At 43.1% G+C, this 14,342-nt stretch overlaps 1 long non-coding RNA gene across 1 annotated transcript; it reads left to right on the top strand.

Annotated features, from left to right (window-relative positions):
• Positions 1–6,473: 6,473 nt before the first annotated feature.
• LOC141941817 (uncharacterized) lies at positions 6,474–13,969 on the top strand. The gene is made up of 3 exons (XR_012628431.1): positions 6,474–6,624; positions 6,703–6,797; positions 13,666–13,969. It is a non-coding gene; the product is annotated as an uncharacterized LOC141941817 (long non-coding RNA).
• Positions 13,970–14,342: the final 373 nt, after the last annotated feature.

Below are 14,342 nucleotides of genomic sequence, written 5' to 3'. Positions count from 1 at the left end.
AGGGAACATGGGTAGGTATGCCCCACTGCTGTTGGGATCGAGCAATGCTTTGACACATGGCCATTACCCCATGGTGATAAATGCATCTGACATCACGCATCTGCATTACCATCTCCATCACTACTGCCACAATTTTAGGCCCTACAGAGCCTGCAGAGGTGCAGAGATGCAGGCCTTGATGATCATGCCAATACTTTATTGGTGCCTTCATGAGCCTTTATAAGCAGACCACTATAGACATCTTAGTGGTTTAAAGAGGGAAGTCTCACAGCCAATGCACGATACAGGACAGAATTTCAGAAAGTCCCGGGAAGAAAGGAAAGCCACAGAGTCAGAAAGGACTTTCTTGTAAGGTGAGGACTTTGAACAGGAATCCAACTAAATCCTCTGATGTGAACTCTTACTCAGAAGGCTGGCTGGCTTCTCCAAACCCACCCTGGCTGCTGATCTGAACAGAGCACCCTGAAAAGTCCTTGTGAAGCAAGTGACAGGATAAACCAGCTTACAAGAAGGTGGATTTAAGAGGGGAGGATGTCTGAGACAACCACAGCCAAAGAGGGGACTGTCAGCTGAAAAGTTCAGTTCTATATACCATTGCTAATAAAATTAGAAGAGTGACCCAAAGACCTCCCAGAAGACAGAAATTTCAGCATCAGCATGCTTTTTGGTTTGCCTGTGTGCTGTGTACAGCTCCATGTTTACATACCACCCATCCACTCTTCTCCTTAGAAGACCCCCACATTTTAAATGGTTCTGTAATTATGTTTCTTCATAGCAGCAGACAGTTTTAAAAAGAATATCAGACAAGCCAAGGGAACAAACTCTTCTTGGACTGTTTCCCATCCCTGTTATTTTCATTAAAAAACAGGGAGAGCATTGGTGCACTGAGACTACGGCTGTTTGCACTATGTGCCTGACTCAGGAAACAAGCAGTTTGTTATTATGGTTATTTCTGGCAATTCAGGCCATTACTGCTCTGAAACATAAAGCAATTCCTATTTCACCTCAAGTACTAGTCTACAGATTCAAAATATGTGTGCTAAGTCTTAATCTACAGGGTGTCCCACCTGACTGACTGGGAAATAAATCCGAACAGAGCGCAGCAAAAAATTACAATAAGTTCCCTGCATCACTTCAGGCCATATTCATCAAGTGATGGCTTATGAGTGCTGTATGCTGAAAACACACAGGAGCTGAGTATTCTGAATTCTAAGCCATCATTTCCCTTTACCCCGAGTTCCTTAAAAAAAGGCCAGATCCTCAGCTGCTGTCTATTAGCAGAGTCTAGTTGAAGCTGATAAGGAATTAAACAGGCTAAAGATGTGCACCCTGACTCAAGCAGAACAATCTCTTCCCCCAGAATTACAGTGAAGCAGCTCATCTTTGTTTAAACATTCAGTTTTACAAAGGCTTTAAAATCCACATGCTCACAAAGACTGGGAATTTTGTGAGCATCAGTGTAGTTTGTGTACACTGGATCTAGGGACATTTATGTAAGTGGCTCCTAAGAAGAGTGTACAACAAACGCAGGGCAGGGGGACAGTTTCAGTGGCCACAAATTGTGGCTGTGGTTCTTGTCTTTCCCTCCACATTTGGGTCTTAATTGGTTAACACACCCACAAGCTGCTCTGTGGCATCCATTAATTTTTGAGAAATAAAATGGGAAGCAGTATCCTTAAAATCCATATTTTTAAAATAGGTGATGTTCCCACCCCACTGCTACAGCACGTGCAGCTCCCCATTTATCATTCATGTACCCACTCTTCCCCGCTGCTGCCTTATAACCACCTCTGCTTGCAGGGCAAGGTAGAAGCTCTAAGACAATCAAGGAGGCTGAGAAGAAAAGGGTAAGGTGGGGCTATTTTACATATTTCAGGCCAGAAATTGAAAACATACCAGTTTATGTTAGTTAGTAAGCCTGTCCTTTACCACAGGATGCAGGAATTCAGGCTAAGATATGGAAAACCCCATATTAAATGAGAAGTCTGCCAACCCTAGGAGCTCACCCATAAAGTAGGTTACTCTGTGCAGTCACAAAGGTTTTCGAGACTGTTCATTTTCACATGAGCTGATAACTCAAGGGGATGTTCAGACAGTGCTTGATGCCTTTGAACCTGACCTACAACCAGCCAATGTCAGTTCAAACCTGACCATTGGCAGAAAACAGGGAAAAAAAAAGGAAAGAGGAGCAATGCTTGTTGTCATGGTCTGCCTCTGTCAAAGGAGTGTGCAGTTTGAGAGAAGTCAAACCAGCAGAGCAGAAAGCTCAGATGGCACTGAAGCTAAATAAATAGCATGTGTGCCAGGGACAGAGAAGAAGTTTGGAGATGTGCAAGGAGGCAGGGGAGGTCTGGGGAAAGGGTGGTGGGATGGCAGGGGAGGAGAAGAGCAACAGGACTTGGAGCAGCATGCCATGCTCCCATCCCTACCAAAGTCCAAGGCAAGAAAACAAACGCCTCCCGCTCCTTCCTGTTCCTTCCCCATCCTCAGTGGGATCTGGGCAACCCTTGCTCCGAGTCCCATCTAGTGAGGGAGGTAACTCTGTCATTCCTTGTGGAAGCCAGCAGTAGGGTAGCCCTTTCCACCTTCCCGGTACCTTCTGCGAAACACAGAGTGCAAGACTGAAAATGCCCTGGGTCAGTAAGCACAGTGTCCCAAGCACTGGCAACTGGTTGGGAAGGTCAGCGCCATTGACTGAGATGAATGCAGTAGTTCACACCCCTCACATCTCCTGTGTCTCTTCAGATGTCATTTTCATTCAGCAGAGTGCACCGCATGGAGATGAACAGGTCACTTCACACTTCTTCAAAAAACTCATTCTGCTTAAAGGTCAAGAGTCCAAAATCCACACACTCAATTGGATTTCCTTGAAACTAATAGCGCAACATAAATTTGCCATCCAAATACATAAACTTGCCATCACCTGAGTGATTTACAAAATGCAGTTCTAAAAAAATACAATAAATAGTCTCCCTGGAGGTTGCAAGCTTGTTGCTGGGGGCATTTCTTCGGAATCAAACTGGCTTCAGTCAAAACACATAGGGACTCAGTCCCACAATGTCCATCACGGCTGGTGTGTGGTGCCTGTCACCTCCTTGGCAGCAATGCAGAGCCTGGAGCTTGGCAAAGGCTTCAGCTCTACATGGAGGATCAAATCTCACACTGGGATGGAGCGGCCCTAGCAGGGGGCTGCACTGGGCTGCTCTGATTGCTTCCCCATGTCAGCTGGAGTCTGTGGTTTTGTTCCCATAAGCAGACCTGGCTGATTATTGATCTCAGGATTTGGGGGTGGCTAGCACATAGGAGTCATTCTTCACCCTACTCTGTGCATGTGCTGGGGCCTGGAAGGACCTGATGCCACTTCCTGATGTGCTCAGAAGTGGTCTGAGGGACAGCAAGAGAAAATAAGCTGAAAACCATAAGAATCCAGGCAAGACATATTAAAGACACAGCCCCTCCCTTCCCTGGTGAGACAGGGAACAGTCTGGAGCAGGTTGCTACGCTGGCAAGGAGGGAAAGTGATAAAGTAAGCCTGGCTGAAGTTGGTGCAAGGGATTTCACAGATGGGTGACATACAAGGAATGCAAGATCTACTCATATGTGCAGTTAAATAACCCCAGAAGCATGCAGAACTCTAGCAGGCGGCTGTCTTTGATGCATATATAGCAATAGGTGCCAGCTGACAAGGAGTTATTGGCTCCTAAAATACTCACGGATTAAGAATACAGGAAAGGAGGTGAGCTGGAAGTCATAGCCAGCAGATATGCATGACAGCAGATTGGAGAAGGAAGAAGATTCAAATGTTTAATATGGGTTTTTTTGTTACATGGCTCTCACATTAAGATTTATGGAGCTAGACCTGCTTGATGGTTTCCCCTCTCTCCACACAAGAGAGGACAAGACCTCAGCACTTATCACAGTGTGACCAAGAGCCCAAGAGCGGGGAAGAAGCACACAGCAGCCACACAGCCTCTCCATCTCAGCTGTCACAACGTTTTAGCTGGTCCTGTAGCTAAAGAGGCACAAAAGAGACTCACTTGCAATTAAAGTATTTCTGTTCCATTAAAAGGCAAAGAAACTGGATGAAGACTGCTCACACATCATAAAGTTGTTTACAGCCAAGACGACCTTCCTACCTTGTTTAGTTTGGGGTCAATTTGAAATAGCAATCTAAAAGGGAAACTTTCCATAACCTATTGCCAGTTACTTGAATCAGTGATTTCCAAAATGTGGGCCACAGACAGCTGGTTGGTCACATGTGGTTGGCACTCCTACCTTCCCATTGCTACTGCAGCCTGAGCACTGCTAAAAATACACCAAATGGTTTCCTAATGTTGCGTTCTCATGTGATCTCTAGCTAGTGTTGAAATGGGGATGTATGAAAACCGAAGATGTGAGAGGTGGAAGAGTGGTGCTCCACGTGTCAGGAGATGGTAAAGGGAGGCATGGATAACTTCACGGGAATGTGAGCTCCAAAACCAAACTCCCACTTAAGAATAAAAATAGATATGCAAAACAATTGGATGTACTGGAAAATTATATCATTTCAGTTAAGGTTGTTGAGAAGTATGTAGATTGTTTTTATGGTTTGGTGTTTTTTTACATTTTTTTCTGTCTGTATCTGTATCTTATCCTGGGACTACACACCAGGGAGCATGACTCTGCTCACCTGACATGGTGAAGCCTGGGCCCCAGGGTGTGCCGTCAGACACCCAGTGGTAGAGATGTAACTTCAGGATATGCAGCTCTTGACAGACTGGTTAATAAACGTCAGTGCCATCTGAGCAACACACCGTTTTGCCATTTGGGCACCTGAGGTTGTGCTGGGAAGCTGCAGAGCACGCTGCGTTTTGCTTGTAGGCAAAACTGTGCACACGTGTGCCAGTGCCCCAGAAGACCATTGCATGACCCAAACATTTCTGACTCCTGACCACAGGCTGTGTGCTGTGCGTGGGATGCAATGTGGTGCAGCTGTCTCGAGAAGCATTTGGATCAAGACAGATCTTTAGGTCTTTCATATCAGCAAAAAATGGAAAAACAGGCCTAAGCAGTTTTTCTGACAGCATAAGGGATTCCAAGGGAGGGGGGGTTGGGGGTGTCAATCTGTTAAAATAAATTCAGAAAAAGGGCTTGAACCAATCAAACCTTAGTTTATGTTTCCTGTCTGTCACTTATATTTGTTCTTCTTGACAAAAATGGGTGGTAGTGCTCTGAAGCCCCAGGGAGCCCAGAGCCTTACTCGGGCAGTTTACTGGGAGCAGTACACTGAAACGCAGGCTGTAATGCCCTGCAGATCCCTGACGGTGGATTCCAGACAGGCCAAAATCCTTGGGAAGGCTGCGCAGTGATATCACCCACCTCCACGTTGGGAGGGATCCGGGAGCTGGTTCCAAGAAGATCTGGGGCTGCAGGCAGGACAAATAAAGCTCTCACATGCTTTTCAGCCAGGCAGCTGCATGTAGTTCAGCAGGAAACTCTTTGTACTACGTGACCAGGTCACAGGCATAAACAAAAGGGCACTGAGAGACTGAGTCAACAGCCGGGTTCTCATGTCCATCTGTGTCATATTCATGTCGCTAGAAATCAAATACTCACAAGAGGAACCTGACATCATATGTGCATGCTGCAACATTTGCTATAAAGGGAACAATAAAACATTCAAAAAAGTCATTCAGTTGCAAAAGTTTTACTGCTACTAAAACAAAAGCTGGAGGGTAAGTTTTCAGTAAGAAGCAGACAGGAATTTAACCATGCTGCTTACACTAATCCCCCTGAAATTTCTCTTTAAGAGAATCCAGGAGTGGAGGGTTGAACTGGCCTATTCCTTTTAAGAGAAATAAACTGGGGGAAAAGAGCAGCAAAAGTTGAGCAGCCACCTGAGAGGAGTGAGGGAAAGCACATTAGGATCCTCCTGGGCCACTTCTGGAAGAGACTTCACCTATCCTACTGGATTTAGCTATTCAGCTTCTATTGAGAAATGCAGGTTACTGAATCCTCATAAGGAGTCTGATGAAGTTGGAAAGGAAGAAAAGGCACTGTGAAATGACAGGAGTGTGTTGTGGGGAGGGGTGGGAGCAGGCTCTCAGAAACCGTAAATGCCCAGTGTTACAATTCACTCGCCTCCACAACAATGAAGGGAAGGAAACAGACTAGAAGGACACAGCTTGGAAGAGTCTGTTAAATGCATTATAAATGCTGTAAGACTGTTGTTTAATTTATCCAGATTTGTGTTTCATTCTTGAAGGAATCCTCTTTCCTCCACCAATGAACACATCAATATGAAAAATTTTGTTGACTCTGATAACAGCACCCTTTAAATAAATGATGGGACTTTTCTTCCTTAACACATGAGAGGAAATGGTGTTGGCTCACATCCCTGTTCCTCTCCTGATTTCAATGACAGCCAGAGCAGTAGGCAGCAGCTTCCCTAGTACGACACACAATTTTCTGCAGTTGCAGGAAGAAGAGTAGAGTCCTCTTGCTCCTCCTCCTCACCATTGAAGGCCTGCATACCTTAGGGAAGCTTCCCAAGAAAATGAGGGGAAGAACATAATGGCAGATTGGACTGGCTGAGTCAGCAGCATCCTGTATTTGAGCAAGCCCACACAGTGCTTCAGCATGGAGGTGGGAGGATTTCTTTCTATCACATTCCTCTGGAGAATGAGCTGCAGAGAGCATCCCTATAACAGCACCCTTTTGCAGGTGAAATTACAATTCATCCTTGGGGTCGAAGCATAGGGTTAAAAGCTGACGGAAATCCTGGTTCTGTGGAAAAGGGCCTAAGTCTGTCAGATAGGGTAAGTATCTGTTTGTAGTCTTGCTGTTGGAATTAGACCTAGCCTCAGAAATAGGGAAAGTGAGGTGTTACCTAGGGCAGAAGGTGGTTGAGGAAGGGAAGAATTCCAGGCATCATGAGGTGCAAAAGCACCATTGCTTGTGCCTTATGTGGGGAAGAAGAAGGGGACCAGCTGCTCAAATGACTTCCCTCCATCTCCCCCTAAGGTCAGATTCAAACTAGATTGCTTGCTTCTGCAGGGAAGAAAACTGCAGTATATTGCTCCTTCTGTGGGGAAACTGCCCTCTGAGCAGGGTGGCCATCTCCCTGTAAATTATCTTGTGCTTATCCAGGATGAAGGGAAAGTTTTTCTGGGCACCTGTGATCTGACTGCATATGAAATGGCCTGTTAGATCATGTTATGACAACTGTCATTACCAAGACAGTTACAGACCAGTCGCCCATCAACAGAGATTCTGAAATTTAGGAAGAAATTTAAGTGACCTGCTGAAGGTTACCAGCTGCCTTCGTGTCAGCACCGAGATTAGAATACCAGACTAGCTGGCCTCCAGTCAAAGGTTCGGCCCCACCTGTCCTATATATAGATTATTGTATCATATGCTCCCCTTTATTGCTATGCAACTGGGTGTCAGAGCAAAACCACAATTAAACACTGGACTCGGGCCCCGCTGAACCAGATGTTGGGAATGTTTTTCTCCATTGCTCTTGTCTAAAAGGTGGCCACATTCAGTAATCCATGCTCAAGATTGTTTTTCTAAAAAGGTTTTTGACCCTGACTTCTTAGGAAGGGAACTTGTTGCAATTTGCTTTTTGAAAGACCTTAAATAATTTGATTACAGTAGGAGCTGATTAAGCCTTCTTGCATCAAAGCCAAGTATTGCCTCAAGCTGAGGAAGAGACCCATAAACACAGTTGTTTTGTAGACAGTTGTAACCTTGCTTGAGAAGAGGTACCAGTTCTTGCCAGTGAAGCCTGGACTCCCGTGCTCCTACTGCCATCACCTAGATGCCAACAATCCTTAAGGAGCGCTCAAAGGTTTTTCTCAAGGTTTGGGATGATGGCACCACTTTTATACCTGGTCTAATCCTCCCTTATAGTTCCTCAAATCAGTGGTCAAGATCCCAGTCCCATGGACATTGCCTTTATATACATGGAGAGACAGTTGTTTATTTCTGATGTGCACTAAGACAAAATCCTGACTATAGTAAATCAACAGAAATTTGCCCCTGACTTTGCTCAGGCCAGTTTTCTTGCCTTAGGGGTCTTGATCATCCTGATGAAAAATCGGGAAAATTTGCTTCAAGTTGGAGACATGTTTTCCACAGCGTCTCTGTCCCGCCTTATTATTGCCAGTGAGTAAAATAGAGATGTAAATTCACTCACTGAAGGGTTCTTTCTCATGTTTTATGATTTTGATCCATACAAGTACCCAAAGAAATTGGTTTCCAGCTATTAGTTTAGCTCATCTTCTTCAGAAACACAGGGGGGACTGCCACCACAACCGCCTGTGAGGAAGGAGGGCCTGATGGTGCCATACTGCTTTTTTGTTGATATATTTTCCCCTCTCTAATTTTTATACATATGCCTATTTTAACTGTATGTACACAAATACGGAATTTGTCTGTTTGGGACTTTACGTTACTTTCATCACAATACTGTGTAAAAAAGGCAGCAAATCAATTTCATAGTCAGTGCTCACGCAGCAGGAGACAATTCATACTGACATCTGATACCTGCTGGCTGCTGCTTCCAATTATGCCAGATGCCGGAGAGCGGGGCTGTCGAAATAACAGTGTCGATGGTGCAATCAAACTAGTTAAGATTCTGGAAGTGTGTTGTGCTTGGTTCAGTGCATCGTCAAATTCCCACCATAAGCAAAATAGTGACACCTACTCCTTTTTTGTTAACTTCTTAACTGGCAAAGAGATACACATTAATTCAATGTAAAGTTGCATCTTTGGATATATAGCTGAATCTGCCCTGAGGCTAAATATCAAAAGATTGGAAGGAATGTGAATGAAAAGTGAAATAAACATGATAAGGATTTATAATAATACATCGTTACTAGATCCTACTACAAGGCTGCATTACAACCCTCAAGGCAAGACCATGTCTACTGCCTGCCCAGTGCCTTGCAGTGTGCTAGGAAATGCTGCTGTCATCAGATCAAATTTGGTGCCTTCCTGAAGCTGGCTTACAGCTTGCTGAGCTGGAGGAGTAGGAGAATAATAACACAGGGTGTTGCTGAGGCATTAACTGACCAGCAGAGCCAGAGAGGGCTACTCTTTCTGCAAGGCAGAAAGCAGAGGACAAGTTTGTCTGAAGACACAGAATAGCACAGCCATGTAGTCTGCTCTCTTCTTCTCTCCCTAAAAGTTAAAAGAAAAGCAGAAAACAATGGCACTGGCAAAGCACGTCCTCCTTCACACTGCCTGCCAACTCCCAAAAAAGCCATCCAACTAAAAAAAACTGCACATACACACACAGAAAGAAAACATTGTTCCCACTCTTTCCAATGCCTGTAGCATTCCCTGATCTTCCATGGAAAGATCTTCTGAAGGACATGTAGTCTCCTTTCCTTCCTTCCTTTCAGCAGGCTTCAATCTAACATATCCTTCAGTGAGGGGCCTGCGAGATCAAATTTGTCAGCCTCTCCTGTGCAAGGTGGGTCATAAATAACATTGTCCAAAAAGATGAGAAGGGGAGCACAAGACATCAGTTTAGCATAGTTCACAAAAAGACTCCACTAACAGCTCCAGTTGGCCTTACCTTGTCAATTAGCACAGACAGAGGCTTTCCCCAGCAGATGCTTCATAGAAAATTATGAACTACACATGACTGACAGCTATCTCTAGGATTAATTATGTTCCCTGAAGAGCACAGAGGATGCCACTGAGGCAGGGCAGTGGGACACCCCAAGGCTGCCCTGTACCGGCCACAACAACCCCCAGCAGCGCTACAGGCTTGGGGAGGAGTGGCTGGAGAGCTGCCAGTCAGAGAGGGACCTGGGGGTGTTGATTGACAGCCGGCTGAACACAAGCCAGCAGTGTGCCCAGGTGGCCAAGAAGGCCAATGGCATCCTGGCTTGTATCAGCAATAGCGTGGCCAGCAGGGGCAGGGAAGTGATCTTACCCCTGTACTCAGCACAGGTGAGGCTGCACCTCGATTACTGTGTTCAGTTTTGGGCCCCTCACTACAAAAAGGACATTGAATTACTCCAGCGTGTCCAAAGAAGGGCAACGAAGCTGGTGAAAGGTCTGGAGCACAGGTCTTATGAGGAGCAGCTGAGGGAACTGGGGTTGTTTAGACTGAAGAAGAGGAGGCTGAGGGGAGACCTCATCGCCCTCTACAACTACCTGAAAGGAGGTTGCAGAGAGCTGGGGATGAGTCTCTTTAACCGAGTAACAAGCGATAGGACAAGAGGTAATGGCCTCAAGTTGTGCCAGGGAAGGTTTAGACTGGATATTAGGAAGCATTTCTTTACAGAACGGGTTGTTAGGCGTTGGAATGGGCTGCCCAGGGAAGTGGTGGAGTCCCCATCCCTGGAGGTGTTTAAGAGGTTGACATAGCGCTGAGGGCTGTGGTGTAGTTGGGAACTGTCAGTGTTAGGTTAATGGTTGGACTAGATGATCTTAAAGGTCCTTTCCAACCTAGACAATTCTGTGATTCTGTGAAACTTTAGTAACTTTCTGCATACGACCACTTCAGTTGAATGATACAATCACTATGCACATGCAAATATGCAAACACCTCCTCACCGGAGGCTTCCAGCCTCCAGAAGAGACTGAAACGTCTGTTTTGAAATATCTGTGTTTTGCAAGGAGGCATTACTTGATGTACGTGATCTCTGCAGTCAGTGCACAGTTACCTTTTCTGTTCACAGACCAGGAAAGAGACTGCATGTCTGCAGTGGCAGCACCTACAAACAGTAGTCAAAAGGCTGTAATTTAAACACTGTGTAAAAAAGTTTAATTGAGATGGCTGGCCATAACACCAGAAGCTATGATCTGGATTGGACAAAATCTGCTAGATTTAAGTAGATGGTCACATTAATGCTGTTAATATATTTACAGTAATCATAAATGCCAACTGATGCTTTAAAATGCTTTCATCAAAGATTTCTAAATCTACTACATCTGTGTTAATCCTCAATTAATGTGTTTTTAATATGCAATGGGGCTTTTATTAGCAGAACAAATAACTGTCATATTAAATCTAAATTAAATGCATAGTTGGGACTCTAATTTAAAATGTTACTCTTAAATCTTTCAGACAACAAGACCTATGGCTAAATTAATCTCAAATACTCTGTGTCATTGGCAATAATTTTATAATGCACCAATACCTCAGTCTTAATTACACGCCAGGGTACTTTAACTCAAAAATGGGAGAAGTTCAACAAAACTTCAGCCTCTTCACCCAGGCATCTCCACCTCCTTCAGAGGAAAATTCAAACACACAGGCAAATGCATTGAATCTTCAAATTATATCCAGCTTTGCTCATTGACTTGGATGGGATAGTGTGCCAAAACTATTTAATTAATTGTGGATGTTAACCACTGTATTAATGACATGAGGTAGAATCCATATGTCACTGGCAGAATGTAACATATACATTCTGTGAACAATTCATTGTGATGAGATAAAGAACAATGTATTCAGTTTAAATACCTTGACTGAAAAAAACCTCAAGCATGGTTCAATTAATTACTCAACTAATTACTCTTGTTCCAATAGCAGACATTGACTTGTTCCACATTACTATATATTTGAATTTTAGACTTAACTGCTGCTAATAAAATTAGTACTTAGCTTAGATCCAATATAAACAGAATTAATGCACATCCAGGAGATATTTGGCATTTAGCAATATCTTATTTTTATAGCATTAGTCAGTTGTCTGTCTTTTCTCTTTCCAAATTATCTATCACACTGCCTTCAAAATCACAAATTATTTTTTCAGGATATTTCCAGTCCAAGTGTAAGTTAGTCAAAAATAGTTGGGAGTGGGGAGAAGAGGAGGAAAATTCTTTCATGAAAAATGTACATTAAAAACTTTTACAAGAAACACTCTTGACATCATGAAGACAGATGATGGCTTATTTTCCTAACTCAGAAACCTATTTACACTTTTAAAAAAGTTTTCATTTCTAAAATACACGGATATCAGAGGAAACAAAATATAAATTTCCATTGTGTTCAGAAGCTCCACATAGAAAAAAAAATCTTCTTTATATGAAAAACTATTTTTAACCAGATCTCAGTTATGTCAGAGACATTAATTTTCTAATCAAAATTTTTGACCATTTTTAACAGACATTAAAAGTGTTAAAGAATTTTACAGCATGTTTATATCTGGTCCTTACACTACACCAACTTTCTTGCCTAGCATCTAGACACTACAGTTCTTGTTTTATAAAAAAAACCACAGAGAGACACAAGCATTTACTCTGACAAGATTATGTTATGTCTAAAATTAAATTATAAAGAACAAGAGTAACTACCAATATGTGGATGTGTGGAAAAAAGCACAAGAGCTGCAGTAATAAGATCACACAGCTAATTTCAGGCTCCAGTGCCTTACAGCTTCTGGGAGGCAGGATTTTGCCTGCAGAGGGAGTGACCAGGGAAGAAATATCTAAGGTTGGGCTGGAAATTTTTTAAGAACCATTTATTTCAGTGTGTTTTGTCATTTATGCTCAGCCTCTCCCAGAGTTACATTGTACAGGGAAGTGAAGATGAGGGAGAGGAAGATATCTTCAAAAATTTGCTATCTGTTTCCAAACCTTGAAAGAGGCAGAGTTGCATTTGATTCCTGTGACAGCGTTCATCTCATGCTTCCTTCAGTACACTCAGGCATCCCTAGCTCTTATGTACATATTTTCAGACCTCTAAAACATCACTGAACCCTGATTAATTCTGATTAATTGTCCAAAGATTGAATCAATAATAAATGAGCTCATTACAACCAGTTGTCCCTGTGGGACTGTCACAAGGCTGATAAAGATCAGCCAGTTGCAGGAACAAGCCATCACAGATCTTTACTCTTCCCTAAAGAACAATTTATGTTTACGCTAAACCTCAAATTGCCACTGATGGATAACATGGTAAATGTATGTACCTTAGACTCTACAAGAATCATAAAATATTTAGCTCCCCAGTATTGGCCAAAGGAACAGATAGAGAACCACAGCAGAGCAGTGCTCCTGCCCCTTTCTCTACCCCATGAGCCACATGCACTACATGAAATAGGATAGCAGAGGTGCCGGACCATCTTCAGCCTGCTTCAATCCACAGAAGACAGTGTCTCCTTTCAAAAAAAAAAAAAAAAAAAGTATGATAAATGTATAGGGAAAAAATAATTTTGAAATGTCATGTCCCAGTGTTCAGACAGTGGTATGATAGATGTATAGATTTTCATGTCTTGCACATTGTATTGCTAGTATAAATCATGACAGCAGTGAATTAAGACATAAAGAGGAAAGGAGAGAGAGAGAGACTCGGAAAGGAGAAGGTGGTCTCATGAGCCAGGGACAGTGGAACAAATTCACTGCTGCAGGAACAAAATCACTGAAGAGAGTGAGTGCTTCTTTCAAAGGAGCTTTACCCACCTGCAGCACGATGCAGTTTGGTCCATTGACTCTTCATAACTTAAAGCAATTCCTAAAGGCTGAACTAACTGCCTCCAGGAAAAATAAGAAGCATTACTATGAATGGCTTTCTGAGGTTTCCAATACATGTCAAGGTCACACATATGTATGTGACTGACTGCAGTGAGGTATTGTTACTAACCAACATCTTTTCCTTTACAGAAATGTTCAAGTGCTCCAGAGTTTTTAATGATGTGCTTTGACTGTGCTTCTCCATAGATGAAAGAGGGGAGAAGTAACATGAAAGAACTCCTTCAGCAGTGAGAGCTGGAGGACCGACTCAGTGATGAAGCAGGAGAGTTGCCTGGAGAATATCTGCAGAGCCCCTAATGTGTCGCTAGGCCTGGATGTGCCCAGAAAGATTTGGAAACCTTTCCTTGCACATTTTCTGGATGCATCTGTTCTCCTTCCAGCTCTTCCAGGTGAGGAAGTATCATCCAATGATATGAGTTTTAAGTCTGTTCCAACTTTATTCTGCCACAAAACTGCTGTATGACATTAAACAATACAAGAAAAAACAAGAGATCCATGCTTGAGCCTCAGGTTTCTTAGCACAGGATTGGTAACTATTGTTATGCAAATACCTTCAAAATTTCAAAAATGTGCACGCTTCCTGTGTTCCCTTTTCATGATATATCCTAAATTTTAGGGATCCCCATAAGAGTAAATTTTAGGCAAGTATTTTTTATTAATAGTTTATAATAAATATTAGTTTAACACTAATTGAAAGATAAAAATGTAAGGTAAATATTACTGAGCAGTGATTTTTGAAATCAGGCCCCTAGTCACATTGAGTTACTTATGCATCTGGTCAGCATGATCAGTGTAAAGATCAAGAATTGCTCTGCAATAATTCTTTACAAGAACCACCAAGGAAGTGGAGGAAGTGCTGGACT

The sequence above is a fragment of the Strix uralensis genome, chromosome 3 (genome assembly GCF_047716275.1).
Source record: "Strix uralensis isolate ZFMK-TIS-50842 chromosome 3, bStrUra1, whole genome shotgun sequence".
NCBI classification, from domain to species: domain Eukaryota; kingdom Metazoa; phylum Chordata; class Aves; order Strigiformes; family Strigidae; genus Strix; species Strix uralensis.
The sequence above is the reverse complement of the archived record's forward strand: the minus strand, read 5'-3'. Positions and strand labels throughout refer to the sequence as shown.